Consider the following 9,527-nt stretch of genomic DNA (forward strand, 5'->3'; position numbering starts at 1 on the left):
GTGACACCAAGGGCCTCAAATGTAACAAGATCAGTGGAGACTAGCAGACAGATTTGAGAGGCACAGACTGGATGACTAATGGGATAGACATTTGAAGGACTAGATAGCTAAGAGCTGACTACACACAATAAATACTCCAAAAACATTAAGAAAAACAAAACAAAAATTAAAAAACAAATATTTGGAAAATACTGATATTTCAAAAACGGCATCTAATTGCCCACAAGAATGGGTACCATAATCATTTCAGCACTTGGGCCCAAAATGGGCTGGAATCCAGCCCTGGTGTTGGTAGAGCTCTAGACTGGGAGACTCAGTGAGCTCACTGGAGAGCCATCCAGAACACAGTTGGAATGTTTGAAGCTAGAGATGTAGTTTTGTGAGGATGGGTTGTCAACTAGAGCCCCAAAATGAGTTAATAAGGGCCTCCCCAAAAAAAGAACAGTGCTTATCTTGGAGAGGTGGGATTATGGTTGGTTTTCTTTTTTGTTTCCTATAGTGATTATATATTAGTTTATAATATAAAAAACAAACCTTTAATATGACTCTCGCCGAAACCGGTTTGGCTCGGTGGATAGAGCGTCGGCCTGCGGACTGAAGGGTCCCGGGTTTGATTCTGGTTGGGGGCATGTGCCTGGGTTGCGGGCGCATCCCCGGTGGGAGATGTGCAGGAGGCAGCTGATCGGTGTTTCTCTCTCATCGATGTTTCTAGCTCTCTATCTCTCTCCCTTCCTCTCTGTAAAAAATCAATAAAATATATTTTAAAAATAAAATAAAATAAAATAATTCTAAACTTTATAAACATGGGAGAATTAGAAGCTAAAAACCCTTTTCTTTTGTCTTGTCATTTCTCTGTAAATGTATTTCCCTTTGTTGAAATGGTACATAAGTGTCTATGTCTGACTTGCTTTTCATGTCATTTCTGTGCGGGCCTCCCATATGTATCTGAAGTGAACTTTTTTCTTCTATTAATCTGTCTTGTGTCAGTTTAATTTGCAGGGCCCCAGTCACTGCACCTAAGAGAGCGGAGAAAAAAGATTTTTCCCTCCCATCAACGTCATCTAGAATTACAAAAGTTAAAAGAATAAATTACCAATGTAAGAAAGGACAAGCAGAATATTTACTGAATGCCCTTAGTTACTTGGATTTATTTCTAAACAGATCTAAAGCACAAAATAAAGAAATATATACATAGAAAATAAATAACCACACAGAATAAACAGGTACATGTTAAGGGTGGCATTTCAAATCAGTGGGGAAATGGTAATTTTCCAGCAACTGATATTGGAATAACTGGAGAATATTCAGATGGTTCCTCCATTTTTCTTCCCACTACATTTTAGGTAATATCCAGAAGTGGAAATTCAAGTGATTAACACTTAAAAGGAAGTACCTAATTATCCAAATAATTAAAAAATGCAAGTTAAAACAATTTACTACTTTAGACCTGTTATAGACAGTTAGACAAACATGAGCAGCGCAAAGACGATGGGCCAGGTACAGAGGTCACCAGAGTGGAAAGACCTGAATGCCTAGCAAGGGGCAGAAATGGAAAAACAAAGACCTTGACCCCAGGGTAACCTTTCCTCCCCTAGCATATCACTTGGTCATCAGTTTAAACTCTCTGGCCTTTTCTTCCCTAAAGATAACATCTAGGCCTCAGTTGTTTTTCAGCTCTTAGCCCAAAAAGGGAGCAAAACCAGACAAGTGACGCATTGGCTGATGCAGGACCAAGGGCATTGACTAATGACCCCATGCCCTGGCACTGACCAATCACTGGAGAGCACGGCCCTGAAAGAGCACTCCTGGAAAGCTGATGAATATTCTATTGAGACCCTCCCTTGAAACTGCCCTTAAAATTTCTACCTGCAAGAGAGAGATAAATACCCTTAACACAGATAAGGACCCCGAGAGTGCTCTCCCCAAGGAGAGGACCCCATTCCTTTCCCTCCCCACTTCTTCCCTCGGAGGGACCCCAGGAGACTTGCAACCAGGGGAGCAATGGGCAGCAGCAGCTCATCCTGGGCTAACCCCTGGACCTGTCTCCAAGGCCGCCTTTTCTCTAATGTCCAGTGAGCAAAGAAGCCCAGCCTAGGCTCTCCTGTTGTTTCTTCTACGTCCTTCCTTGTATCACTGTCCCGAGTGTGTTTTTGCTGTGGCCAATAAATTCTTGCTTGCTTTATTGTGCTTTGTCTCTTTTTTCCTCCCATTAATTTTATTTTTTTGAGAGAGACGCATGTTGCCGGTCACGGGCACTCTGTCTCCTGATTGAAATCTTTCCTTTAAGAAGATAAGAACCTAGGTCTCATCATCTCATCAGTATCAGGCACATGACATTGGACAGAACAAAACAAGGTTAAATTGCAGACACTGCTAAAGGGAGTACAAAACTGAATGACTCTGAAAGAACAATTGGGGAAGTTCTAGTAAAGTTGCAGGGTTGTGTAGCTATGACCCAACAACTCTACTCTGGGGGTCGACTTTGGAAACCCTCCCATATGTGTGCACAGGGAAACATACAGGTATATTAACAGCAGCACTCTTTGTAAAGTGAAAAACCAAGAGCAACCTAAACATTCATCAACAGGAAAATGGATAAATTCACTGTGTCACAGTCATATGATGAGTTATTATACAAAGATGAATATGTATAAACATTACAAAAACACCTTTACAAGAAGTTTAAAAACATTATTATATATTTTAGCTCTTTCTGCAGTTTTATTTAGGTATGTGACATACAATGAACCGCAAAGCGTAAAGTATACAATTTGATAAGTTTTGTTTTACTATATACTCCTAAAACTATCACCAGTCAAAATAATGAACATCACACACACAAGTTTTCTTGGGCTCCTTTGTTATCTATCCTTGCTTCTTTCCTCTGTGGGGAAGAGACACATCCTTAGGAAACCTCTGATTATTTTGTCATAATAGATTCATTTGTGTTTTCTAGCAGTTCTTTCATTCAGCATCATTGTTTAGAGATTCATCCATATTGTTGTATCAGTTGTTCATTCATTATTGCTAAGTAGCATTCCATTATGTGTATTTTGTCAACCTGTTTACCTGCTCCTGGACTTTGTAGTTATTTCCAGTTTGGGGCTATTATGAAGAAAGCTACTATAGCGAAAGCTAGTATATCTGATCAAATCTTCTGTCTATGTTTTAAGTGGGCTGTCATTATTATTGAGTTATAAAAGTCTTATATTTATTCTACAGATGAGTGCTTTGTCAAATACATATTTTGAGAACACTTTCTTCCCATCTGTGACTGGACTTTTTTTTTTATTATCTTAAAGCTTTTAAAGAGCAAAAGCTTTTAATTTTAATAAAGTCAAATTTATTGGTTTTTCTTTTTATAGTTTATATTTTTTATTTCAGTTTATGCTTTAAGAAATTTTTGTTTATCTCAACATAACTAATACTTTCTGCTAGGCTTTCTTATAAAATATTTATAATTTACAAAAAATAAAAAAAATTTTTGTAAATAAAAAAATGAAAGATTTATCATTTCAGTTGTGTGAAAATGAATAAAGGAAAACTTGATTCAAAATGGAGTCAGGAATCACAAAAGGAGTGATTTCATGGACATACCATTCATGGCACCTAATTTAACACACCCCAGCAGGAAGAAGCTTTCTTTACATACACCAGAAGGTAGAACAATGATTTTTTTCTTTGCCCAACAACCACTCAGCCAATGAGGAACTGCCACAACCCCAAATTCTCACTCTCCTGCAATAAACTTCTTTTCAAAACTCCCTCTTTCAACTTCCTCCCCTCCTGTATCAAAATCACATTCACCTCCTTTGTTCTCTGGACTTGCCTATGGTTTGCCATAGTTTGCATGTTCCAAACTGTAATTCCTCTGCTATACGGGAAACTCAATTTCCCTGGCTAAACCACTTACTTTTTTGTTTTTAAAGGTTGGCAGCTTTTATGTTTAAGATGTTTATTATGACCCATTTTGAACTAATATTTGCATATGGCATAAAATAATAATTGAGATGGGTGTCCAGTTTTAGTTTACATATGGTCATCCAATTTTCTATCACCATTTATTCAAAAGATTATCATTTCCTTTTGAATTTCCTTGGAATCTTTGTCAAAAATCAGTTGTCCACTGGATATCCACACACAAAAGAATGGAGGTGGACAGCTTTCTCACACCACATACAAAATTTACACACATGGATCAAAGCTATAAACTCTTTGAAGAATAATACAAAGGTTTAAATCTTTGTGACCTTGGAATAGACAATGGTTTCCCAGATTTAGATAGAAATTTCTCCAGAGGAGATATACAAATGGCCAACAAACATAAAAAAACGCTCATATTAAGCAACTGTTGAAATTCAAATTAAAACTAAATGAAATACCACTTCACATTTACTAGAATGACTATAATAAAAAAGGTAGATAACAAATGTTGGCCAGGGGTATTAGGTTATAGGTTTGTTTGTTTATTTCTTGTAATGTTTTTATCTGGTTTTGGTATCAGGATAGTGCTGGCTTGCCTGGCCAGAGTGGCTCAGTAGGTTAAGTGTTGTCCTATGAGCGAAAAGGTTGCTGGTTCGATTCCTGGTCAGGGCACAAACCTGGATTGTGGGTTTGATCCCCGTGTTGGGACACGTACGGGAAGCAACCAATTATGTTTCTGTCTCACATCAATGTCTAATCTACTTTCTGTCTGTATATATGTCCCTATTTTAGGAACTTCATGTAAGTGGACACATACAATATTTGTCCTTTTGTATCTGGCTTATTTCATTTAGCTTGTTTTCAAGATTCATCCATGTTGTAGCATGTAGCAGATCTTCATTTCCTCTTAAGATTACACTTGTATTATACACTACATTATACACTACATTTTGTTTATTCATTCATCTCTTGATGGACACTTGGGTTATTTCAGTGGTTCTCAACCTTCTGGCCCTTTAAATACAGTTCCTCATGTTGTGACCCAAGCATAAAATTATTTTCGTTGCTACTTCATAACTGTAATGTTGCTACTATTATGAATCATAATGTAAATATCTAATATGCAGGATGGTCTTAGGCAACCTCTTTGAAAGGGTCGTTTGACCGCCAAAGGGGTCGCGACCCACAGGTTGAGAACGCTGGGTTATTTCAACCTTTTGGTTTTTGTGAACAATGCTGCAATGAACACTGGCATACAATTATTGAGTCCCTGCTTTTAATTCCTTTTGATATAAACCTTGAGCTTTCAATACTTGATTTTGATGTGTCTGGGTGTAGACTTCCTTTAATTTATCCCACTTAGATTTTATGAAACTTCTTGTATATGTAATGATTTCATCATATTTCAGAAGTTTTCAGTCAGTATGTAGTCAATAGTTCTCTGCTTTTTTCCCTCCTCTCCTTCTGTTACTTCCATTACACATATGTTTTCGTGCCTAATGGCGTCCCTCAACTCTCTAAGGCTCTGTTCAGATTTATTCATTCTTTTTCCTCTCCATTCCCCATATTTCATAATCTCTATCAATCTACATTTACTATTTTCTGATTCTTCCATCTTTCAGTTCAAATTTATTGTTGGGCTCCCCTTGTGAATGATTATCCAGCCTTGATGTTCTTTCCAGAACATGCTTTCTCAAATTTTTGCAATATGGATATGCTGAGAATTTTCTAAACTTTAGTTTTGGTTTCTTTTTCTAATTCATTACCCAGTTCTGCAATTTCAGGAATTTTTTACAGCAACACCCTACTTCCTGGTACCAAAATCTGTATTTGTTTTCTAGGGCTGCCATAACAAAATACCACAGACTGGGTGGCTTAAACAACATAAATTATTTTTCCCACGATTCTGACAGTGAGAAGTCTGAGAACAGGGTGTTGGCAGGGTTGGTTTCTTCTGAGGCCTTTCGTCTTGGCTTGTGGATGACTATCTTCTTCCTGTGTTTTCACAATGTCTTTCCTTTATCCAGGTTTTTGTTCAAATATCATTTTCTTATCAGGACATGAGTAATTGTGCATTATGGCCCACCCTAGTGCCCCCATTTTAACTTACCTTATGAAAGACACTTTCTCCAAATACAATTACATCATGAGGTACTGGGAGTTAAGATTTCAACATACGAATTTTGCAGGACACAATTCAGCCCATACATCCTTCTTGGCATGAAACCTGCATCCTATGAGCAAGCTGGGGCATGGGCTCTCCGGGCCCAATATTTCCCACCTGGCACCAGCCATGGTATAGCTTCCACTCTAAGAGTAAGGGCGAATTGGAGTAAAAGGGCTTCAGCTCTTTTGGCTGAACTTGCCTGGAATAGAGCTTCTGTAACCCAAAGCTGAGAGTATTAGAGATGCCAGTAGCCTACTCTCCCAGGGAAAAACTGTCACCCTAGTCTGGGAGCTAAGAGGAGGGAAGAAATCCCATCTTCTTGTTCATAGCTGCCAAAAGTAGAGTTCTATCTTTCCAAGCTGGGGGAGGGCTGGTGGTGTTAGGAGTGGGACATGGCTCAACTGGCACAGACTCTTGCTGTTCTTACCAAGACTTATTAGGTTTTCTTGAATAAATGTTTCTTCATTTGCTCTATGTCAGAACAATTTACAAAGAAATTAAATATCAAAAAAGATTTTTACCACTGAAGTGATTGTTTCATTGGTGGAATGTTCTGCCAAATCCTTACACCACCATTCCAGAAGTCCTGTCTCTTGCTTCTTGAATCAGCTAGGATAGTTTGTGGCTTTCAAAGAATTTGCTTATTTTATTGAAGTTGCTGAATTTATTGGCATAAATGTGTCCACTATATTCGCACATCTCTTTCAATGTTTGAAGGATCTATAGTGATGCTTCCTCTCTTTCCTGATATTAGCAGTTTGTTTTTTCTTTTTTTATCCTGGTTGGCCTTGCTTGAGCTTTATCATTTACCTTGACCTCAAACCAAACATTTTTTTTTAATAGATTTTCTCTTTTTTGTTATTTTCATTGATTTGTCATCTTTCTCCTTTTTCTGCTTATTTGGATTTATTTTGTTCTTTTTCTAGCTTCTTAGCTTTAACCATTGATTTGAGATTTTTCTCTTTCCCCCCCAATATGAGTGTTTATGCTATAAATTTCCCTCTAAGACCTATTTAGCTCCATGCCACAAATTTTGATATGTCATGCTTTCATTTTTATTCTGTTCAAAATATTTTAAAATTTCTTGATTTCTTGTTTGATCCATGAGTTATTTAGTAATATGTTTAGATCCCATGTATATGGGGATTTTTCAGATATCTTCCTGTTATTCTTTTTAAATTTAATTCCATTGTGGTCAGACATTATAGTTTGTATGATTTGACATGGACAACAGTGTGGTGATTGGGGGGGACGGGTGGAGGTGGAAGAGTGCATAGACGTTAAGTGGTGATGGAAAAATAAAAAAAATTGAAACAAAGTTGAAAAGCCCTATAAATCAGCGGTTCTCAACCTGTGGGTCGCGACCCCTTTGGGAGTCGAACGACCCTTTCACAGGGGTCGCCTAAGACTGAAAGGGCGAGGGCTAGGCCCTCCATCTTGCCCCAGGGTAAGGGCTACGCCCTCCATCTTACCTTGGCCACGTGCTTGGCAAGGAGCTTCTTCCCGGAAGTCTAAGACTCTGTTAGCCACACCCAGGAACAAGACACCGACTTGTGCCTGGCCAATCGGCAGAGCACAGTCCTTTCTCCTCCCCTTACTCCAACCCCCTATAAAACCCATCTCCATACAGAGTTTTCTCTCTCGGCCACTTGGCTTGCTGTTGTGTCGCTGAGTGTGGTGGACGGGGAGCTCAAGCTAGCTTGAAATACAGACTCTTATGCTTTTGCATCGGACATGGCTGGCTCCCTGATGTGGTTTCTTGGGGATCCTGAAATCTGGGCATAACAAGACCATCAGAAAACACATATATAATTACATATTGTTTTTGTGATTAATCACTATGCTTTAATTATGTTCTATTTGTAACAATGAAATTGGGGGTCACCACAACATGAGGAATGTATTAAAGGGTCGCGGCATTAGGAAGGTTGATAACCATTGCTATAAATGGATATTTAAAGTACTTACATTATTTAAATTGCATTGTTTACCATGAGAGAACTAAAATCCTGGAATAAATAGTTCAAATTATCTAAATCTTCATCTATCATAAGATAAATGAATAAATGTCAAAAACTGATAAAACAATTAGCCCCAGCCAGTTAGGCTCAGTTGGTTGGAGTGTTGTCTCATGCACCGAAGGGTCTCAGATTCAATTCCCAGACAGGGCCCATACCCAGGTTGAAGGTACAATCCTGGCCTTGACAAAGGCCAGTCTTTACCTTAAAAAGCCTGTCTATTTTATTATCCTTTTGCATCTAAGATAACATACCCTTGGAATTCAGAGAAATGTTTTCAAGATGCCTCAGGGCACACCCACACACCAGAGCCCAAGACCACAGAATCCTTCATTGTTATCTTGTTCCCGGAATACCTTGTCTACGTGCTGTAAATTAGCGTAAAAATTGTTAACTATCCATCAATGTAAAAGAAGTATGTATCTCTGCATTTTACTCTTTATCCAAAGTCAGAGATCCCCCCCCCCCCCCGCACTTAGCTTTCTCCTGCCTCCCTAATCTACCACCAATAAATTTTATGTAACCCTCATGTTTCTTCCTTTGAGTCTAATGTATAAAATAAGCTGTAAAACTGCCATTCTCTGAGCATTTTCTCAACCCCTTGAAATTTTGCTTCCTGGCAATAGTCATCAGTTTGGCTCAAACTTATACAAATTCTCTATAGGTTTGGATGTTTCTTCTGTCAACACTGCCCTCCAAAAATTTATTTCTCACTTTTACTATTTGTGATCACTAATAGGGATCAGCAGGAAAAACTCCCCAGAAGACGGTGAAATATAAAAAGAACAACAAAAAAGAAGAAAAAGGTGGTCTTCTGTATTACCCTGTGGATGAAAGGGGGCCACATGCTGACCTGACAAGCTCAGGAGAGGCCTGCATGGCAGTTTTGCAGACTCGGAGACCTAAAGTAACCACAAAGGATGGTCTGAAATTAAACCTTAACTAAAAGCAGTTATGGTGGGCAGTTACGTCCTAAGCCGATATCTTCACTGATAAGGTCAACCTTTACCGTAACTGAGCATATCTGTCTTTTTGCATCTAAGATAACATATCCTTGGGATGTCTGGGTAACTTGTGACTTCCCTTTTTATGGAGCCCCTGGGGCACAGCCAGGTGTGCTGGGTCCCAGGACAGATACCACAAATTCCTTCATCATCATGTTAATTGTTCCTGCACCCACCTAAGTATGTGTCCATCATTTTACCTTTTGTCCTATCCCAGAGGTTTCCCCGCTTTGCCTTATCCCTCCTCCTTAATCTATCACCAATGAATTTCATGTAACTCACCTATGTCCCTCCTTTGATTGGAATGTATAAATACAATTGTAACCCCGCCATTCTCGGGAGCACTATCTCAATTCGTTGAGGTTCTGCTTCCCGGCATATGTCGACAGTTTGGCTCAAATAAACTCACAAAAA

At 38.7% G+C, this 9,527-nt stretch overlaps 1 long non-coding RNA gene across 2 annotated transcripts in view; it reads left to right on the plus strand.

Moving 5' to 3' along the window:
- The window catches only part of LOC106696479, a 43,253-nt gene extending 34,235 nt beyond the window's left edge, over positions 1 to 9,018 (plus strand). For both annotated transcript variants that reach the window (XR_001347426.2, XR_002828357.1), the window contains exon 4: positions 8,849 to 9,018. This is a non-coding gene — a long non-coding RNA (uncharacterized LOC106696479). The remainder of the gene's footprint in view (positions 1 to 8,848) is intronic.
- Positions 9,019 to 9,527: the final 509 nt, after the last annotated feature.

This window comes from Myotis lucifugus, unplaced genomic scaffold (assembly GCF_000147115.1).
Source record: "Myotis lucifugus unplaced genomic scaffold, Myoluc2.0 scaffold_17, whole genome shotgun sequence".
Classification (NCBI taxonomy): Eukaryota; Metazoa; Chordata; class Mammalia; order Chiroptera; family Vespertilionidae; genus Myotis; species Myotis lucifugus.